The 21,820-nt window shown below is 41.4% G+C and overlaps 1 protein-coding gene across 2 annotated transcripts in view; it reads right to left on the bottom strand.

Annotated features, from left to right (window-relative positions):
* The window catches only part of PHACTR2 (phosphatase and actin regulator 2), a 206,906-nt gene that overhangs the window by 102,534 nt on the left and 82,552 nt on the right, over positions 1-21,820 (bottom strand). The gene's annotated exons all lie outside the window — the stretch shown is intronic.

The following is a 21,820-nucleotide window of genomic DNA, read 5'->3' as shown; positions in this document are numbered from 1 at the left end:
GGTGAGGTATGAGGTACCAGCCTTGAGTCTCTCAATCGGTGCCCCTGGTGCGAGGACCGAAGAGGGCTCTGCTGAGCCTGCCTCTCCTGTCCTGAAGCATGACAGCTGCAGGTGGGCAAACGCTGGTGAGACATCCCTCTCGCTGGGGAATGGTACTGCTGAGGCAGGGGCACACACATAAGTCCCAATGTGGGTTTTCTGCAAGAGCAAGGAACCACAGGAGCTGGTGAGGGTGGCACCAGGAGCATCAGAATCTCCTAAGCTGCTTGAAGGGTTTCAGGTGTCGATGGCACCTGAAGCTGGCCAGGGCCTGCACCACTATCTGGAGTAGCAGGCAAGGCATAGGATGGGCTGCACTGCTTGACTTGAGCTGGGGCCCACCTTCCCAAGGGGAATATCGAGTTGCCCTACATGGGTCTTGGCTCTCCCACTGCCCTCTCCTTTCCCTACAGGAGGTAGGAGATCTTCCCCTCACAGTCTTTTTCAGCTTCTTGACCGGAGCCATACAGGGAGACTGGTACTGGTTTGTGGATGGCACCAGAGGAGAAATGCACATGGAGGCCACTGTGCTCGATGCGGAGTTGGATCATTGCTCCAGTGCCAGAGTGAGTGCCGACTCCATTAGGAGGACTCTTAGACAGAGATCACGCTTCTTCTTCATCCTAGGTTTGAAGGACTTGCAGATACAGCACTTGTCACTTCTGTGCCCTTTGGCTAAGCACCTTCGGCAGCTGGTATGCGGATCGCTGATGGGCATAGGCCGTTTGCAGCGATCGCAGGGCTCAAAGCGTATGCCCCGACCCCCAGCTGAGTCCAGTTCGGGACTAATGGAGAGTTTGAGAACTACTACTATATGTAACTCAGAAAACTACTAACTATGTATAGCTATTTTACAGGATTTCAAAGTTTGCAAGAACAGAGAAGAAATCAATACTAGCTGAAGCAGCAGACATTCCAGCACCATTACTGGTGGCAAGAAGGAACTGAGGGTGGGGAGAGCCAGTGGCGCCCCTTATACCGCGCCATGCGGGCACTACTCCAGAGGGTGCCAGAGCCAGTCCCCTACAGATACTGCTGAGGGAAGAACTTCCGGCACCGGTGCATGTGGCAAGCCCGCACACCTAATATGGAATGGACATGAGCAAGCATTCGAAGAAGAAACACTTTCCTCCACTCAAATGTGTAATAAATTAATAAAACTTCAAGAATCACCCAGTAATCTTCAGACACATTGAATACATTTACAGGAACAAAAATGCATGACCTAGAACTCTTAGCAATGAAATAAATTATAACACATATATAATCTCTTGGCAATTAAATGTTTTGGGTTATTTTTTTCCAGTAAAGACAGCTAGAATCCAGAAATCACAGATTAGAACAACTTTAAGCGGTTACATGAGTTAAATTACTTTACTGTGTCTCACTGAATAGATGTATTTATTAAAACGTGCTGAAAAGTGTCATTGTGTTCGTTCCCTCACCTAACAAAACCAAAAACACATAGAAGATTAGGTTTCATACTGGCTTAGTTGCTTGTTATGACTTCCATGCTTTGCATACATTATACTGCAGGAAGGGCTGGTATTCAGGTCAGAAATAGCAAAAACAATGCAGTCACTACTGTCCCTAGACAAAAGACAGGAAACATATTTTAACACAGCACATGAGCTGTCCATGCACCACAGGACAATGAATGAGTAGAGTAGTTACTGAAGCGGCAGTGATCTGGCCTCTGAATTTCCCTTATGAAGTTAGCTACAACTTACAAACCTGTAAGGATTCATTAGATGATAGAGCTCAGGAAACCAAAAGTCACATAAGAATGTATGGGAAATACAGGGATGCTTAGCTTGTGGCTTATGGGAGAATTCAGATTTTGGGAAGAGCATCCAATGTGTCTCCTAGTCTCTTATTCCCTACTGTACCTGTAAAGTTTGATTTGGGAGCACAGATGCATGTACGTAGGGCCCCAGCATGGTCTCCACTGAACTGTGATGATTCAGTGCACCCCAGATTCCAATAGGCATTAGATTGTGCAACAGGTCACTGGGAATTATCATATTGCCCTGCCATAGAGTCGGGATTTATAATTTAAACAGATGGTGGGACAGTTTAAAAGAATGAAGTGGGCTTCACTGAATTTAGATGGAGTTGTGAAGGAGGAGACTCCAATCCAGCTGTTAATTTTTTTTTGTTTTTTTACACACAGCCATGACAAGTGGCCCCACTGTGAAATCTCCTGCACACCCAATCCAACTTCCCTCACAACAAGTGCCCTCTTACTTTGGTCATGGCCCTCAACATTCTTATCAAACAACAATTTGGCTCTATATTGTTCAGCATTGCCATCCTTGGTCTACAGATATATGGGCAAAGGAGAAAGGGGAGATGGCTTATTTCTTCATCAACAAAAATACAAATGGTTGAACTGTAACATTTACAATATATCAGATGGCAGCATTAAAGTTCTGGGTAACAAACCCCAGGCACATTGTCCATGGAGGTCGACCCCAGTCAAGAGTCATTGAAAAAATAAGTAGATTGGCTCAGTTCTCAGCCAAAGCTACAGCCATTTAATAAGAAACCTTAGGACTTCAAAAGTGTCCCTGTCTGCCTCTAGCTATCACCCCAGGCAAATCGTGGCTTCAGCTGAAAATGTAATGGATTGGTCATGGTGAAAATATCAAAATTTCATTGTCTGTCACAGAACAATAGAACAATCATTCTAGCTGTTGAAATTATTTATTTATCCTAAACAAATACTTCACAGAGCCTGCACATATTTTGGGAAGAATGAGGTTCATTGTAATTTGTTTATATTTACAAACTGTGTGATGTTAATTCTTTGCACAAGTGCTGTTAAAACCTCAAGCCTTCGACCAATATCAAGCACACTTGCAATGCTCTTGGATCTTGATTAGGCATGACCCTGAAACCAAAACCCCAGCGAATTCAGACAAAGAAAATACAAAAATGATTTCATAATATACAAATAGGAGATTTCCTCTACTCAATTAGATTTGCTGCTGATGTTTGGCCTATTTGGCCACAGTGAACATCTCTCAGCATCAGTACAATTAATGTTCTTTGTGGGGGATGAAAAGTTGATCTTACAGTGCACAGTTTGCTTTCTCAGCACAGTTTCAAGTGTTAGGACAGCTGTACCATACCTCCGATTCCACTCAATAACACTGTTCAAATTCATAAACAGGTGAAGTGGCAATCATGGGGAAACAAAACAGTGTTCACGGTCTACCTTAGAGCCCTGCACAGGGCTATTTTTCAAATCTCGCTCCCGTCCTACCCCGCAATACCTGCTCCCGCTCCCACCTGCTCCCGCATTTTTATCCCGCGCCCACCTGCAAAAACCTTAGATCCCACAAATCCCCCAAGAGAGAGAGATTGCTACTAAAAACAAAACAAAAAACAACAACAGTGAGTTAATATATTACATATATATAAAAATGGATTTCAGATAATTTTTAGCACTAAAAGAATAAAACAAATCTTGCTTAAACCATGTAAAAATACTTTAATTCCTGTTATAATAGATATCAAATCTTTTGTTATCCCTTGCTTAAATTTAAGTACGAAAACCTTTATTAAAAAAAGATTTAGTGTTTTCCTGCAAATTATTGCAGTCTGGGTTTTTACCCACCCAATCCTGCCTGCGACAAAGTATGTTATTCACTCTTGCTGTTACAGCAGCAGGTCCTGTGGGATCCCAATCCCGCTGCAGGGCTCTAGTCTACATCTTTTGATGTAAGAATGAATAGTATTATAAGGATGTCACTCATAAACAGCTTTACCTTACCTTACAGAGCAGCCTGACTTGTCAAATAATAGAAAATATTATTAGCCAGTACACAATTAACCAATCCCTTGCCAATTCAACACACACACAGATCTTCACCATTTTTTGAATGTTTTTCTCTCATTTTATTCTTTATGCAGTCTGACACTCTGCCCTGCCAAACTATGGGCTTGGCTACACTGGAGAGATGCAGCGCTGGTGGTGGCTTTACAGCGCTATAACTTACTCCCCGTCCACACTGCCAAGGCACACACAGCGCTGTAGCTCCCTGGCTACAGCACTGGTTGTACTCCACCTCAACGAGAGGAATAAAGAGAACAGCGCTGGTGCTGCAGCGGTGGGGTGCCAGTGTAAACAGTGATTAATCTTACTACGCTGTAACTGACCTCCGGAAGCTTCCCATAATGCTTTTAAGTAAAGATAACACTTTGTTTTGTTGTGAACTCTGGGCTCTTGAGGCTGCTTATCTAAAAAACAAACATAGCTCCTGTTTGCTGTGAATGAGGCAGGCAGGGGGCTCCCTTTGGAATGTCCACAGCTAGTGTTTGCTTGAGGAGAGAAACAGCACAGCGGGCGGGGAGTGTCCATTTCGGAGCAGCTGCTTATCTGGTCTGTGAGGGAAAAAACAAAGGCTATTTGCATTTAGTGAGTGAGAGAGGGGTGGGGGAGAGGGTCGGAACTTGCAAAGCAGCTGCCAACACAGTGTCAGCTCCAAAAATCCACTCACTCTCTCCCTCACGCTCCCTATCACACTCCACCCCACCCCCCTCCTTTGAAAAGCACATTGCAGCCACCTGAACGCTGGGATAGCTGCCCATGATGCACCGCTCCCAATGCCGCTGCAGATGCTGCAAATGAGGCCACGACAGTGCACTGGTAGTTGTCAGTGTGGCCACACTGCAGCGCTTTCCCTACACAGCTATACGAAGACAGCTTTAACTCCCAGTGCTGTACATCTGCAAGTGTAGCCAAACCCTATGACAGGGATGTCTGGGTGCCTGCTTCTTTCAAATCCTCCAACACTAACAATTGTCCATCATAGGTGTTCTAAGCAGAGAAAACACATTAAAGTGATCAAGTCTGTCATCTTTCACTTTCTTGTTCCCAAGTGGCCTATGGACTGAAAGCTGTGTTAATTGGGTGAAATTCATTCCTAAGCAGAGAGCTTGCAAAAGGCCTGTAAGCCATTCAAGTCTCAGGTAACCACTCAAAATATAGTAAGTGTCCTGGCAAACAGTCTCCATGTGACAGTGTAACCCCCTATTGCCAGTATGGATTGGGTCTCCTAAAGAGTTGTATGGTTTGACTGTGAATGGGGAAGGTTGAATTGTTTCAGATAACACAAGGAACCATTGCTGCAATCTGTGTGATCCTGGTCAGAGGTTGGGCAGAGGAGGCGAGGAAACACTTGCAGGCTATTTTCATGCCCTGCAATCAACCTGATGTTCACAGTTACACCCCTGTATGTCTAGTTCCTACTACCAGTCCTGCTGCAACATTGCTATATCCTGCCCATGTTACTTATTGCCTTCCAGAGCCTAATTCCAGACTTAGGATAGTGGTATAACAAGAGCATGTACTGTTTGGACTCAGCTGTCTTACTCTGCAGTAGATGTGACAACAAACACTTGACTGGAGGATTGTGGGACTCACTTGAGGGTAGGGCTATGAAAAACCTGTGAATGGTTTTTGTTTGTTTGTTTGTTTTGTTTTGTTTTTTCAGGAAAAAACAAACCCAGTGTGTGTTTGGTTCGGGGAGAAGGTTTGTTTTTAATTGTATCAGATTCTCCTCACCCTCCTACTCCAGGTTCTCTGATTTATCTCTCTCTAAATGGCCCGACCTGACTTAAATGAAAATCTCCTTCTTTCCCCATGCCACATGGCCACAGCTGCAGTCAGCAAGTGCACATGATCTGGAGCCCCATTTGTACAAGAGAATGCAGGCACCAGCAGATTATTCTCCTTGAGGGCCCCTCAGTTTTGGAACTCAGTCTCCAGCCTGGTCCTGAATAATGCTATTTTATTAGCTCTCAGGGGAGATCCTAAGATCAGAGATATGTTTTTAGATGCTGGATTATGACTGATGATAACGGTTATTCTAAAAAGTTAGAAGGGAAGAGAGAGGGCCAATGGAGATAGTGTGGCCTAATGAACACAGGAGTGGGACTCAGGTGACATGGGTTCTATTCCTGGCTCTGCCACTTGCCTCCTGGGTGATCTTGAGCAACTAACTTTGCCTCTCTGTGACTCAGTTTCCCCATCTATAAAATGGAGATGGTGATACCTCGTTTGTAAAATGCTTTGAGATCTACTAATGAAAAATGCCATATAAAAGACTCCGGTATTATTACTTGATCTTTATTAATGTTTATTAAGCAATGTGAAAGTTATGGAACTGTGTCTAGAAAGGAAGGAAAATGGTGACTGGAGAGAGATGCGGGCTATGGAGTAGAATCATCTATCAGACACTGAAAAGAGGGGTATGTGCACAGAGTTGAGAACCTGTAGGGGTTTGGGCTTGATAGAAACATCTAGAAGGTCATTTGATAATGTAGTTCTATAGAAAACTGGACAGCTCATCTTATTTTTCAGCCTTGCCAGTACTGAATTTACTAGGTGGTCTTTTCTCTTTCTAAATGTAGTAAATCAGGAAGCTGCTGATTAATGCTGCAAACAGCTGATTAGTGGTTAGGGATTACCAAATATCAGGGTATGAAATTACCCACAGTTGAAGGCAGTGGTAAGAAACACATGCCTGAAGGGGCTGAAGTAATGAAAACATTTTTTTCTAAAGTGAAATGTAAATATGCTACAGAATACTTACAGCAAAATGGAAAGGATTCAAGCTCATCTTAAGAGCTGCCTCACAAAGAGAAAGAAGGCAGGAACCACTAGGGCTGAGATTTGCAGGGCATTAAGCTTACATTTGTCACAAATACACTGGCCATTCCTGTGGAGTGGTTATTCCTGCATGGCACGGCAGAGAGAGAACCCCTAATTTCCACTGCAGCTTAACACTGCAACCTCATCTGTAATGAGTTATTGCTGCAGCAGAGGAGTTCATTCGGGGTCAATCAACATTAACTGCTGTGGCATTTTGTGCAGTGTTTTGCTCAGGGAGAGCATAGCATGTATGGAAGTTACTGCAGTCTCTCCCAGCACTATTACTGCTTCCCTCTTCGCACAGTCCCCCAGTCCATTTGTTCACACTTTAGTCTCGACTGGCAGCAAAAAGCTTTGGGCACTGAGACCTAAATTTTCCAAAGTGGGTATTTAATTTTGGCTTCCCAATTTGACACACAAAGGTACTGCTCTTTCAGCAGGTCTGGGCACCTGCAGCTCCCACTGATATCAGCTGGAGTTGTGGCTGCTCAAAATCTCGGAAAATCAGTGCCAAGTTGGGTACCCAAAATTGCAGTACATTTTTAAAAATTTAGGCCCTTAAAAATCAAGATTAATAAACATATGAACATAAGGGGTTCAGACCTCAAACAAACCTGTTCAGACCAAGATCCACATATGTGCAAAAGCTCCAGATAATCAGAATTGATCACCTTTTCACTGATGTTACTAAGGAAGCCAAAATTCAGTAAAAATTGAGAACAGTAGTCTCCCTACATTTTAGATATACATTCCTTCAGAATTAGGCCCTAGTAAATTCATGTCCAGGAAAAACACATCCACAGACTGTGAAATCTGGTCTCCCTCTGTGAAATCTTGTCTTTTGTGTGCTTTTACCTTATACTATACAGATTTCATGGGAGAGACCAGTGTTTCCCAAATTGGGGGTCCTGACCCAAAAGAGATTTGCATGGGGGGGGGTCACAAGATAATTTTACGGGGGTCGCGGTATTGCTAATTGTACTTCTGCACAGCCTTCAGAGCTGGGCGGACGGATAGCAGTGGCTGTTGGCTGGGTGCCCAGCTCTGAAGGCAGCATCTCGCCAGCAGCAGCGCAGAAGTAAACGTGACAATACCATACCATGCCATCCTTACTTCTGTGCTGCTGCTGGTGTCAGCTCTACCTTCGAAGCTGGGCTCCCAACTAGCAGCCTCTGCTCTCCAGCTGCCCACCTCTGAAGGTAGTGTCGCTGCCAGCAGCAGCGCAGAAGTAAGGGTAGCAATACCACAACCCCCTCTACAATAACCTTGTGACCTCTCCACAACTTCTTCGTGGGTCAGAACCCCTAAAATTACAACACCATGAAATTTCAGATTTAAATAGCTGAAACCATGAAATTTACAATTTTTAAAATCCTACAACCATGAAATTGATCAAAACGGTCCTGAATTATGGTAGGGCCCTATCCATAATTACATAAGAGTACAATGCAAGAGACAAAAAAGGACAGAGTTCCAGTTCCCAGGCTTGGTCTACACTTAAAATTTATCCTAGCATAGAGGTGTCTGTTTGGGGTGTGAAGAAAACATACTCCTGACTGACACAGTTATGCCAACAAAAAACCCAGTATAGACATAGCTATGCGGACAGAGGGTTGTTTCTGTCAGTATCACTCATGTCTTTTTTGGGAGGTGGTGTTTCTATACTGGCAGAAAAATTCCTTCCGTCAATGTATACTTAGGCTACACTAAGGGGCTCTGCCAACATAGCTATGCCAACACAGGCACAGTCCATTATGTACCCATAGCCTGAGTATTATGAGGGCACAATCCTAAATTTCCCATTGTTTGGTCCTGTGGGGAAAAAAATTAAGATAAAATCCTATCGATCCTATGTTGTTTAAAACTTGGTTCACGCGGCTATTGTTCATATTCACAACAAAACTATTAGCCTTCCTAGCTGTATTCTTATGCTGCACCTCTTTTGCGACTCCAAACATAAGAATAAAAAAAAAAATGGGAAAAGCTGTTTACTGTACTTGAAGTCCAATTGGGTTTATTTATGGCTGAAAAGAAAGAGTTGAATGAAAAGAATGTTTCAGAAGTGCAGTTTTTCTTAAAACAGCAAGGCAGATAGCATCTTTCTTTCAGGTAAAAAACCAGATGTGTGCGCCAAGGTTCAAAACCGAAGGGAAGCAGTGACTTTCACTTCTGAAGACTTGGGTTGAAATCTCAACTGAGCTGGCAAAGGAAAATGAATTTTATGGTCACATTCTAATTTCCAGTTGTCCATACCCCAAAATTAACACAAAATCCATCACAGTTAACAGGCTGTGTGTGCAAGAGCTACAGAGTGGAATTGCAAGCTTGTTGAGGCTTGGGGCTCGGATACATTGGGAGAGTTAATGGGAGAAACCTTGTGATGTGCATGCTTGCAATCCCTCTGGCTCAAAATCAGCACTGAGTCCTTTACTTTCAAGAGCTTTAAAATGTCCTCACAAATTCTAAAGCCAAAACAAAAGAAAAACCCAAACACATACACACACACACACACAGACACATCCTCTAAAGGAGGATCAAACATTCTGAACAAAATATGCACTGGACATTTCCAGAATATATGTCCGTACTCAATGGACTGCAGTACCAGAACACTGCAATATAAAATATGATTTTTAAACATACCTAACTGACTTCAATTCCTAAGTCTCATTTTCAAAAATGACATAGGTCACTGCCATGTGTAAGGGTAACTGGGTGTTATTTAGAAGACCAGGTTATGATCTAATAGTTCCTTCTGGCCTTAAAAAGTATGAACATCTAATATGTGTCTTTACCTTTTTATATGCATTTTGGAGATACTAAAAAAAAAAAAAAAAAAAGGAGATGTAGGGTAAAATTTCAAAAGCTATGACATGGTTAAAGCCAGCTTTCCTGGCACACCAGTAGCCAGGTTTCAGCCTTGCTTCATAGGCTTTGTCTACACTACACAGCTTTCAGAGACACTCAGTATCTAATTGAGTTGCTTATTGTTACCTAGCTTTGTTCTTTCACAGAAACAAAGACCATCTTTTCCATTGCATTCTGAAAAAAAATTGCTGGTACCTGGTCAAGACAAGCTGCAAGTTCTCTGGCCAGCCACAGGAAAAGATGCGACTCCTGTGTCAACTAACAGGAAGCCCCTAGCCCCAAGAGAGAGAAAAATAAGCAGGCTGAGAAACAAGTTAACTTTTGACCCGTGATAATGCCTGCACACAATGCCAAGCTCAACAAATAGCAGGATCCAATGGGCTATAGTTTTTCAGCTCCAGGATAAGGGCTTTTGAATGCTACATTCCCAGTGCGACTCCCGCTCTTCCATTTGAGAAGTCTCCAGCCTCATGGTACTAAGTGGCTGGCACCAAGCAATACAAGAACTACTTATAAAATCTGCTTCCCATCAGTGCTCAGCAGCTCTTCTCCCTCTTGAAAGCCACTGATCTGCTGGGCAGAAAGCAGAAGTGATAGTTGCACTGATCAGCTCTTGAGTGCAAAGTTAAGTCCCTGAACACCACTCAGAGTGCTGATTTGGCAAGTCCTGTCAGGCCTGGGGAAAGATCAGAGAGGAGGAACTAAGGCAGGATGTTCTCAAACTTTTTTTTACAGTGTGGGACACGTTTCAACATAGAGGCTGTCTACTGGACCCACTGTCCCCCTCGCCTTTTACAATTGCACTGCCCACTTTTTCTACCATTCACATTTACAGAGCATCCTTGACGCAGCTAGAGCAAGGGCCTGCACGGAAGAAGAAAAACCTTTTAAATGTGTTTGAGCAGCTGGAGCAAAGCTGGAGCAGCCAGCTCCATGTGACCAGCCAGCTCTCTAAAGACAGCCAGCAACCGGTCTGCCAGTAGTCTGCAGACCGCAGTTTGACTGCCTCTGGGTTAGGGGAAAGAACAGATTCCAGATCTGATCCTCCTCTCTTTTACACCAGTGTAAACCGGAACTAACACTAGTGAAGGCAATGTGTGTAAACAGAATCAATGAGAGCAGAAATAGGCCCCTAATGAGAAGAAAAAGTAAAAGAAATAAGATAACCAGAGGGAGAGAGAGACACTAAAATTATAGGAGGGAAGATATATTTATGCAAAGAAAAAAATAGTGAGTAGTTCAAGAAAATAAATAAATAAAAAGGTGTGTCACCTTAAACAAGTCCCCTTAAGGTCAGTGTTAAGTACTTCGCTGAGTCAGAGCCACAGCAAGTGCTTTTATTTTTGTAGCAAGTTTGATGTCCAAAATAGTCTTCTCTCTTGCTGACAATGTCTAGATAATGTAAGGTGCTAGGGAGCATCACTGTATAGGATGATGGAGGTTTGGGAGATATGGTTATGGATGGAAGACGGACATGGAAGTGCAAACTTCGTACACAGACAGGAAAGGGCAACCTGTTGCAGAACTGATATTACATCTGGTATTAGGTTTAGGCCCTGATCTTGCAAGACACGCATGGGAAACACTCAAAGTTTATTTGGAGTCCTCCTTTCTTGGTCTATGCATTTTAAACACACATTTCCAGATAAATACCAAACAAACTTACTTTTCAGGGTCTTCTCCCCACCCCCTTTAAAAAAAATAAAATCTTCTGATTTAAAATAAATAATCAAAAATGTAGGACGTTATAACTGATACTTCCCATTTTCTGGGCAAGAACCCCCTGAGGAACCTTCATTTTAATTTTTTTCTATACTGAACAAATTTCTGCTTCTTGAGCAAATCTAAGGCCCCAATTCTGAAATGTGATCCTAAAGTTCAGACCTCTGGCGCCCAAATGCTGGACCCTTAACTCCACACAGGGACAACAGTCTGCACTAGGAAATCATACTGCACAATCGGATCCTAAATGTTAGCTTGGATGAGAAAGAGGTTGGAGCTAGAGTTGCCAATTTTGGTTGGACGTGTTCCTGGGGGTTTCATCACATGACATAATCTTTAATTAAAGATTAATCTTTAATTCCTGGAGATTCCAGGACAATCCTGGAGGAATGGCAACCCACGTTGTAGCCACAGGTCTGGGTATCCTCTTTCACAGCTGCTTTTGCTTGGTTGGCTAAGGGTCTGAATGCCCTATTGATTCTTTAGCGCTAAAACAGATCTGCAGCCCTGTGCATAAACAGTAAAGCTTTCCTTTAACTCTCTAATCTCTAGCAACTGCCAATGGCTTATACAGCTTGTAGCTGGCAGGTATGCCAAACTGAACAAAGATTTTTGGACTTCTATTCATGTGGGGCAACCCAGCTACATTGGAGTCAAGAAGAGGTCATTTCATTGACTTCAGTGGAACAGGATTTGGCCCCAAAAGCTTATGACTTTTTAAGTATCCAAACCAGATCTGTAAAATAGACTAGATAGAAAAAGACACACTATAGGACCTACCCACCCACATATTTGTCTCAAGGGTTTCTTGCTGAGAATATACTTCCCAGACATTTTCAGAAGCTTACTGCAGTTTTGTGAAATTTTCTGAAAGCTGCATCAATGTTATATTACTAGAATATTCAGACAAGGCTACCTCTAACTCAGGAATCATAAGGATAGTATGCTTGTCAGTTAAAATTTTCACAATTATCATAACTCATCGGCAGCACCACAAAGTACCCTCAAAATGTACATTGTCCAGCTGGTTTTCTTCTGTTGCTCCGAAGTGAAAATTCTGTTTTCAATTAAAAGAGGATTCTGAGATTTTTTAAATTAGTTATAAAACTAGTACAATTATTCTTCATTAGTGTGTACCCTGGGGAATATAGACACAAGTAACATGTTTCAAGATATACAAACTCTGTCCCCTAACCACACCCCAAACAGATTTACACATAACATTTTGAACACGTTTTTGTAGAGGAAGTTTAACAAAAACTTTATCTAAGGTTTCCGTTTCTTTAAATTTGTTTCCTAACAACAGCTACCTTGATGAAATTCTAATGTGTTAGCTGTGGGTGAAACCTTTAAAAATATAGCCACATTTCTCTAAAATATTGTCATAGAAGACGAAGTGGGTCAAGAGAAGGAATAATCAAAGTTTTCTTACACCGATAATTTTACTAGGCTCATGCACGGTGGGAACTGAAAACTGTACCATCTGCAACATGATATACTTTTCCAGAAAACCTCCATATTTTCATAAAAATGTTCTCTTATACTCCACAGCTCCATTAATAAACTGACAGTAAAGAAGGGAAAAGAGAGTTTGATGTATAGTCTCTTGATTTGCAAAAGGTTTCCGTATCATTGTCACTAAACACACTTGGAAATAAATGCAAAGTATACAGAGTGGTTAGCCTTGCCACAGTTTTTGTTTGCTTATTTTAAAGGATGACAAGAAGCGTTAAAGAAAAAGCTCTGAGCACAGTGACATTTTTAGTGGAAATTTCAAACCTTGCTGGTATTAATTTAGATTCTACATTTCCTTCTCTTTTATTATTGTTGGGGTGAGCTGATCTTTTGTTCAGTAACTAAAACACACCAGGTTATATCAACATGCTTCTGCTCCAAAATATCAAATATATAATATTAATCTTCAAAAAGTTAATTTGGAAACAACCAAAATTTAAAAAAAATTCCACTAATGTTATTTCTTTTAATAGTCAGCTTACGCATAAAATGTAAGAGAGCCAAGAGCAAACAGATGAGTGGGTTCTATCCATACTGCTGGGATATGTGCCAGAGGTCCCCTTCCTTCCTTTCTTTTTTTAATTAAAAAAAAAATTGCAGGGGCGGAGCGGGGGAGAGGAAAGAAACAGTGCATTGCAACTCAGAGAGAGCCTGTTAATGTTTTCAGAGAAACACTCTTTGGTTACATGTCAGTTGTGCCTTCTTGATGGCTTTTTTAAAAATTCAAATGAATAAAGTAAAGAGAATAGATATTAGTGCAGAATTAAAAACTTTTGGTATGGCTAGACAGGGTTTGTATTCTGTGGAAGCAGAGTAGAAAAAAACAGAAGGAAATATATGCATCAAATCAAAGCTAAAACATTTAGAAAAGGTGTTAAGAACCACTGCAGACAAGAGAACTCCATTGCATACTGTTCTTTTCTATATGTTTCAAAGCAGAACAACAAAAGCACCCTTTTCTTGTATCTTAGACAAACAGTTTCTGCTTAAAAAAAAAACCAAAACAGACAGTAACAGTAAGGAATGTGTGATTCCTTGAGCTATAGATATCTATCATTATCAAGTTAACTTTGTATTTTCAAAAAGGGTAGTTCCAGATCTAACCAAGGTTAAATCAATAAAGGGATATTCATATAATACCAAACTAAGGCATCCTTTTAGGAAAACAGTGCCCTGTGCCTTTAAGACAAACTCTGCTACATGCAACCCCAAAGGCATTCTACTTTTTCTTGACAAAGAATTTGGTGCAGCGCTGCTGTTCCGTCCATCTAAGGGAATTAGACACGCTGCAGCTTGTTTCACTCACTGCAATTTGACTTTTCTTCAACTGAAAATGACAATTCCGAGCGCACCGAGCAGCCCCGCGGGGAGTCCGGCGGAGTGGCTTGCTCGCTTGCCGCTTTACAGGGCTACTCACCGCTGGCTTGCTCAGCCAGAGAGGAGACTGAGGTCTGGCCCATTTCTTAACCTTTAAGAGGGCCGGTGTCCAACAATCATGCAGCTCTCTTGGTCCTTTGCTCATGTATTCTCTGCCACAGACATTTCCAAGGGTTCATTTCACCTCTTCCCTGGGCGTGCTGTTTTACTACCCGACTGGAACTCCTGCCTCTCGCAGGCTAGTCTGTAAGTCCACCTCCTCCGGCTGCAGCCCAGCTCACGACTGTTCCTGCTCCACTGAATGCCTGTCATTCCTCTATGCAGATTAGGGGGGGTCAAAGGTCACGGGGAGGGAGTCCCTTGCTGGTACAGCCACACAGAGACCATCACAGGAACCGTTTGTAGTTTTAAGCTACTCTCCCAAAGGAGTCAATATTAAATGATCCTATAGGGCTTGAAGGAGAGCGAATAAAGTACTTAAATTTAACAAGGTCTGGTTGTCTTTAGTGGTCTTACCCCTCCTTATCTCCCCCGCCTCAAAGGACTGAGTTCTCTGTGTTCTGGTAGTGCTAGTTATAGGATGGAATAGCAACCACAGCACACCTACACACACAGAGAGGCATTATACTTCTCAGGGCTCCCTGTACTTTATAGATGGGTAGGGTCTTAGGAAAGGTTTTATTTTATTTTATTTTATTTTAAAATCTTAATTAAAGACACATTCAGAAAAGTAAAGTTTAATCAGCAGAACCTCCTGATGCCACTGGAAGCCCAAATCTATTACCAACCATTTTCCCTCAACCCAAAACATACCCATATTTTAGTTGTAAAAGACATCAAAGTTAAATACTGGGATGTCCTGAACTTACCTGGTATGTTAAAAATGGAGAATAAAATAACTGTTTCTGACCCGACAAGATGCTCCATATAGGAGGACTCCTGGGTCCATGCAGAACCCCACTGGTTTCCACAGTACTCTATGCTGGTATAAGGGTCTACTCTTGTGCTGCAGCTTGTAGGATCAGGATTATTGAGAGTCACTAATTTCACCATAACTGGATATTTTTGGCAGTTTTTCCATTATTTCCCACCCACATACACTATATTGCTTAAAAAAAAAAGGCTCTGTGTACTTCAGAGTCTCCATATGTGGTGTGGCTATGGGGGAGAGTTTTGGCAATATCTGAAGTGATTAGAACAAAGCTGTAATCATGAATTAAGATGAATAAAGATAAACTAATCACTGGATTGGAAGATGGTGATTGCCTGAAACTAGTGATCATGTCCTGATTATTTTCAATGTGGGCAAACAGAGAGTCCCAAACAGCTATATATAGTGGACTTAGGGCTGTCGATTAATCGCAGTTAAATCACATGATTACTCAAAAATTAATCGCGATTAATCACAGTTTTAATCACACTGTTAAACAATAAAATCCCAAACGAAATTTATAACATATTTTTGGATGTCTTTCTACATTTTCAAATATATTGACTTCAATTACAACATAGAATACAAAGGGCACAGTGTTCACTTTATATTATTATTTTTGTTTACAAATATATGCACTGTAAAAATGATGAACAAAAGAAATAGTATTTTTAAATTCACCTCATATAAGTACTGAAGTGCAATCACTTTACTGTGAAAGTTCAACTTACCAATGTAGGGTTTGTTTGTTTTTTTTACGTAACTGCACTCAAAAACAAAACAGTGTAAAACTTCAGAGCCTACAAGTCCACTCAGTCATACTTCTCGTTCAGCTAACCACTAAGACAAACAAGTTTGTTTACATTTACGGGAGATAATGCTGCCTGCTTCTTATTTACAATGTCACCTGCAAGTGAGAACAGGTGTTCACATGGCACTTTTGTAGCCAGCATAACAAGGTGCCAAATATGCTAAACATTCAGATGCCCCTTAGTGCTTCAGCCACCATTCCAGAGGACATGCTTCCATGCTGATGACACTCATTAAAAAAATAATGAATTATTAAATTTGTGACTGAACTCCTTGGGGGAGAATTGTATGCCTCCTGCTCTGTTTTACCTGCATTCTGCCATATATTTCATGTTATGGCAGTCTCTGATGATGACCCAGCACATGTTCATTTTAAGAACACTTTCACTGCAGATTTGACAAAATGCAAAGAAGGTACCAATGTGAGATTTCTAAAGATAACTACAGCACCCAACCCAAGGTTTAAGAATCTGAAGTGCCTTCCAAAATTTGAGAGGGACAAGGTATGGTGCATGCTTTCAGATGTCTTAAAAAAGCAAACTACAGAACCTGAGCCACCAAAAAAAGAAAATCAATCTTCTGCTGGTGGTATCTGACTCAGATGAAGAAAATTAACATGCATTGGTCTGCATTGTTTTGGATCGTTATGGAGCAGAACCCATCATCAGCATCGACACGTGGTGGTTGAAGCATGAAGGGACATATAAATCTTTAGCACATCTGGCACATAAATATCTTGTGACGCCAGTTACAACTGTGTCAGGAGAACACCTGTTCTCACTTTTGGGTGACCTTGTAAACAAGAAGCGGGCTGCATTATCTCCTGCAAATGTAAACAAACTTGTTTGAGCAATTGGCTGTACAAGAAGTAGGACTGAGTGGACTTGTAGGCTCTAAAGTTTTACATTGTTTTATATCTGAATGCAGTTTTTTGTACATAATTCTATATTTGTAAGTTCAACTTTCATGATACAAAGACATTGCACTACAGTACTTGTAATGGGGAAACTGAAAAATACTATTTCTTTTGTTTTTTTTACAGTGCAAATATTTGTAATAAAAAATAAAGCGAGCACTGCACATTTTGTATTCTATATTGTAATTGAAATCAATATATTTGAAAATTTAGAACCCCCCCACATACCCAGCCCCCCATCCCATGCACCCCCCACATCCTGAGTCTTGCACCCCCCACATCCCCATCCCCACCCTGAGCACCAAATGGGAGCTCCTACACCCTCCCCACACATTCCCATCTGCACCCCTCGCACCAAATGGGAGCTGCCTAGGTATGTGCCCCACACCCAAACCTCCTGCCCCAACCCTGAGCCCCCTCCCTCATTCTAACTCCTGGCCTGATCCTTCACCCCCAGCCCTGTGCTCAGTGCACTCCCACCCTCAGCTCAGTGTAGAGAGAAGAAGAGAATGGGCCAGAACCAGGGAGAAGGTAGGTACCCACTGTGTGTGGGCAAGGCCAGGACCCCAGACTGGCAGCGGGCTGAGTGGATCCGGCAGCCAGGATCCCGGCTGGCAGGAGCCAGTGGATGGAACCCCTGAGCTCCCAGTGGCCATGGTTTGCTGTTCCCGGTCAAGCTGTGGGAAGTGGTGGCTGCGCTTCCCACGGCTCCCATTGGCTGGGAATGGTGAACTGCAGCCACTGGGAGCTGTGGGGGGCTGTGCCTGTGGCCGGTCAATGTAAACAAAATGTCTCGCAGCCCGCAGCAGACTACCCTGATGGCTGCGTGCCGAAGGTTGCTGATCCCTGCTTTAGCCAAACACAAGTTATTGCACTCAATATAGAAGTAACTGGATGAAATTGAATGGCCTGTGATATACAGGATGTCAGACTGGGTGATCGAATAGTTCCTTTTGGTCTTAAACTCTATGAAAAGCTGTTTTGGCTATATTGCCTCTTAGAAATAATAGCTGTAATTCATTGATTTTAAAGTCTTAACACTTGTTTTTCACATCATTTCCAAAACCTTCTTGTAACTTCAGGGTTGTTTCCTTCCTTGACAAAATCTAGTGCACAGGATAATTTTTGAGAACTTATGCTTATTTTTGGAGTTAGTTTTCTTGACAATGGGAACATATGACTACTCTGTCTACTGCTGGTGAACCTGATAAAATTTGTCAAAGGCATATATGTCCCCTATGTTATGTAAATATCCAGCATACTTCACAAAATTTGTCAATAGTCTGCAAGGATTTCTGTGAAGGTGATAAACTCCACAAAGACTATTGCTGAGATTGCATGATGGGTAAGCCTCCAAAGCAGGTCTTAGCTGGTTGTAACTGGGTAGCAGTTTTTTCCTTTTAGAGATTAAAAAAGGTCACTGCCATCAAATAGCCCTTATTTTTCTTGTTTAACATGACTTATTGCTAAGTGTTATGTCCTTACACTACTAACATCTTTAGTGATATGTTTCAGAGGTGGTCAGATTGGACCTAGATCTATCTCATTTCCCAATGACTGCTCTGAAAATTAAGGGCAGTAACCACTAGGTTAGGGAAGAACAAATATTTCTTTACAAGTCTAATAAATATTTACAGACACGTTATATTAAAAAACAAGCCTTCAGAAACAATCTCCAATTTTTAAAAAAAATGTAAATAACTAATATATAGAAAAAGTGAAAATAATTGTCTTGTCTATTATAAACAAATACTGATCTCCTTAACTAGATTCCTGTGTTACCAGATACTTCTACCACAGCCTCTTCCTTTAGGAGTTGGTAGGTAGCTGTCTGTGAACTGACAATGATAAAGAAAAAAAAACAACCATAGAACTCTTTTCTTCCAATACTGAATACGGAACTCTATTAGAATAGATAAAACAAGTATTATCCCTAGAACAGGGCTGGCGCTTCCATTAGGCGACCTTAGGCGGTCGCCTACGCGCCAGGATTCGGGGGGCAGCATTTTGTGGGCTCCCCACGGGGCGCACGGGAGCTTCCGGTTCCTCTCCTGTCACACCGCCGAAGAAGGACCCTCCGTCGACATGCCACGGAAAACTGCGGCAGGCAATTGAGCAGCTCAATGACTGCTGCTGTCGCCTGCGGCATTTCGGTGTAGGGTCCTTCTTCGGCGGCATGACGGGAGCAGAACCGGAAGCTCCGGCGCGCCCCATGTGCAGCCCACAAAATGCCGCCCCCCGAATTCTGCCTAGGGCGCCAGAAACTCTGGCATCGCTCCTGCCTAGAACTATTCTGTCTCTTTCTGCTTCACTTCTCCATTCTCTTTTCTACCTAGCTTCTAGCTGCAGATTTAAAGAAAAAGTACATCGTCCTGAATCCAGTAGCTTCACAATCTTTGACTCCTGTCACTAAGAACTGTGTCTTTCAACCTTCTCTTAAGCCCTCAACCCATTAATCCTATGGATAGGCCTCCCATGATGATTATTGGGGGATTGAAACTTGGAACTTTCAACACTAAAAGCTGGGTCTTTACCACCTGAGCTAAAGGAGTAACTACTTCAGCTAGAAGCAATAGTATGTTCTTATTCTCTTCTGTGGATTAACAATTGCGAACTACCTGCACACAGGGGTAATGCCAACCTCACACTGACTTTCCTAGTTGAGTAGCTACACAAAATAAATGCATTCCATGTTTGCATTGCTTGGTGTTTAACTCTGTATTTACATAATTTCAAGTGTTTCTGACTTTAGCATAGAATTTCCTATTTCGGCATTTACTTTTTGTAACACTGCAATATTCTGAGGCTTGTAAAATTTCTTAAATGAAACAGTTTACAATTTTCAGTCCATTATAGCAAAGATTTTAGGCTGCAGTTATACATGCAAAGGGAATAATGTATGGTTTCACATGACTGCAGATAAGATATTTATTTGATATTTAGCTAGCTGTTTTAAATGGTGTTTTGGGGCCATTTATTTCACTTTATCTTTAAACACCGATTAGTCTTTGGAAGAGATGTAAAATCAAGGTCCTGACAATCTGTTGTGATTAAAGGTATTCCAACATTCAACACACAGAACTACATGCAAGTCAGTGGGAGCTGGGGAGAGGATCAGCACCTCTGATAACCAAGCACTAAGAATTCCTTGACAATTTTAACAAAAGTAGGGTTATTAAATCTAATGTTCTGGCCAGATCTGAATGTAGGTAATATTGTTTACTCAATTGCCTCATACTCTCTGCATTGGATATGATGTTCTTCATTTTCTTTCCTAAACTGTTGTGTTTGGTACTGCAGGGAACGCTGTTAACAGCTGATATATTCCATTCCAGAAGCCTAATTCTACCACTGCAGAATAAAAGTATCTCCCACTGACTTTAATGGGAGTATTATTCATAATGATGGGTAAGATTCACCCCGGTGCAGATGATCAGTACAAGTCCTACTCACCACTGAATTTCAATTTAAGATCTCAAAATTGGTCTTAAGTGAGGTTTAAGCAGTGCATAGGTCTTAAACTGGCCCATGGATAAAGGTAAATTTAATCTGTTCTTCCAGTGGGGAGATAGGGCTTTGCAAGTGGCTGTGTTTCAATGGTGGATGAAAGGATCACAAGCCAAATCCTGCTCATCACACTCATATGAACAGTTCCAATGAATGAATATCAGAAGCAGGATTTTGGCCCACTGTATAACTTATCTTTTAAGATGAAAGACACTACAGAAGTGTAAAAGAATTATTCCTCCTTTTAGGCATTTAGATTCAGTTATGATCCTAAATATCATAGCCACAAGTTATAAAGAAAAGCTATGATATTTAATATTGGGACTCATACAAAGTGTGTGCAACTTTATAATAGGAAAAGCTTTATCATAGCCTGGAATCTATCAAGATATACCAGCAGAAGGACAAGAACAGTTACTCAAATGCAGATTTAATAGTGAACTCCCCCCATTTAGAATTTAGGCAGTTTCGTAGCGTTACTAGTAGATAAATAAATGCTATGATGAACAAATATTCTTTAAATATTGTCAAAATAAACAAGAAATGCGTGGTAACTTCTGAGTTATGGTAAACTGTAAGGATTGTAAAAAACTTTTTTGAATATATATTAAAAGGACACCGTAAACATAAAAATGACGGGCCATATTAATTTATAACAATGGAGTTACATCAGGGATGAATTTGATCCACTGGATTTTTATATATATATCGATCTGCTTTAATATCACTTTAGATTATTTTAAAAATTCTTTCATTTGGAAATAATTGATTTTTTATGTTTGTCTCCTTTTACCTTTTGGATTTTCATTATCTTGGAAACTTGACTGGTCAGAATCAGTCCTTAGTTCTCATTCATGAGCACAATACAAAAGCATATTTAAATCCCTACTGTAGAAAAAGTTTCAGTCTTTGAGAGATCGCCACAAATCTGTTGTCATATTTTATAGCGAGAATAATTAAGACATTTATACAAAATAGTTAAGAGAGGCCTATAGAAGAACATTGGGAGTCCTAGCTGGAAAAAAGTTTATAGCATATGTATACAGAGCGTCGACTAGATGATCACAGTGGTCCCATTGGAAATATTAATCTTTTAAAATTCAGATATGAGGCAGACAGGAATCTGAATTCAGGTTAAAACCTCCAGCCAGGGCAATTAATATGCAAAAAACAGACATACCTTGGAGGAGAGCTGCTTATTTAGAAGTAAAATGTGTATGTTCTGGGAGCCAAGCAGTACTTGTCTACACTAGGCTCTCCCCATGAAATTTCCCCCGGTTGATTGGAAATTTAGGAGGTGCAAGGGGGAAGAGGGATGTCTAGTGTGGACATGGTGCATATACACATCATCAAAAGAACTGCTTAAATTGAGCAGGAAGAATAACATCCAAAACTAACTGCTCAAAGTAACAAAGAATCCTGACTGGATTGAGGGGATGGACATGCAATGGATATTTCAGATAAGTGTGTGCTA

This window comes from Gopherus evgoodei, chromosome 3, assembly GCF_007399415.2.
Source record: "Gopherus evgoodei ecotype Sinaloan lineage chromosome 3, rGopEvg1_v1.p, whole genome shotgun sequence".
Taxonomy (NCBI): Eukaryota; Metazoa; Chordata; order Testudines; family Testudinidae; genus Gopherus; species Gopherus evgoodei.
The sequence above is the reverse complement of the archived record's forward strand: the minus strand, read 5'-3'. Positions and strand labels throughout refer to the sequence as shown.